Below are 1111 nucleotides of genomic sequence, written 5' to 3'. Positions count from 1 at the left end.
CGCACGCACATCTAAAACACTGGAGACGTGTCTTCCGTCTATCACAACGTGATCGATCTGGCTGGTGGTTTTTCGAAGCTTGATGTATCTTCGTATGCTGGAATCTAGTACTACAGATAACCATATTTCGGGCCCCGGCGAAGTTCATCAGCCTCAACCCATTTGGGGATGTTTCCTCGTGGAGGCTGAATTTACTGACCGTCGTGCCAAAGATACTTCTTTGCCCATCCTGGCGTTAAAGTCGCTAAGCGCGATTTTGACATGGTGGCAGGGGCATCTTTGGTCACATCGTCCTTCTCTTCCGACGGGGAGTGGGCGCAAATCAGCGATATGTTGAAGAACCTCGCTTTGATGAGGATTGTCGCTAGACGTTCATTCACCGGAGTGAATGATAGTACTAGGCGACGGAGTCTCACTCCCACCACAAATCCCACACCAAACTTGCGCTCCTGTATATGGCCACTGTAGTAAAGGCCACAAGGACCTACTYGCATCTGTCCTGTGATGTAAGGCCTTTATTTTCACGAGGACATCGACCAGCTRGGCAGCGGCACCTTCCCAATTAAGGGACCGGACATTCCAGGTACATGCCCTCAAATCATAGTCCTTAATTCGTTAGCCATGTTTGTCATCAAAAAGCGGGGTTTCTCATCCGAGGCTGTTGAAAATTTTTCAGGGGCGATGTTTTTTTACGTGGCGGGTCCAAAACCCAGCGCACAACCCTATGTAGAGGATATTTCACATTCTCACTTTAGCTCGCCTTCGAACGGATGTTCTTAGGCTACCCAGGATAGGATACTTGGTCAAAGACCGGAAGTCGTGAGCTGCTTGAGTCATATGCAAAAGAATCGTTTCTTGCGTGAACTTCTACACATGACTCCACCATCAATTGTTAAGTAAGTATGTGAAAATAAGTGTGTGTTGTTTGAAATTGGACCAATATAATACGCAAAGGTAAATACATACATATGTATATTTAATGCGTTTAAGGCGGCTTGCACAATGCAATATATTATGTGAAGAGAAATGTTTGTTTTAAATTAAATGATCAGATAATATTTATCTTTTCTTTCAAATGTTAATATTATTTTTTTAATTTTTTATGTTTTTA

The sequence above is a fragment of the Bactrocera latifrons genome, unplaced genomic scaffold (assembly GCF_001853355.1).
Source record: "Bactrocera latifrons isolate USDA-ARS-PBARC rearing strain unplaced genomic scaffold, ASM185335v1 scaffold_665, whole genome shotgun sequence".
Lineage (NCBI taxonomy): Eukaryota > Metazoa > Arthropoda > Insecta > Diptera > Tephritidae > Bactrocera > Bactrocera latifrons.
Note: the sequence above shows the minus strand (reverse complement) of the source record.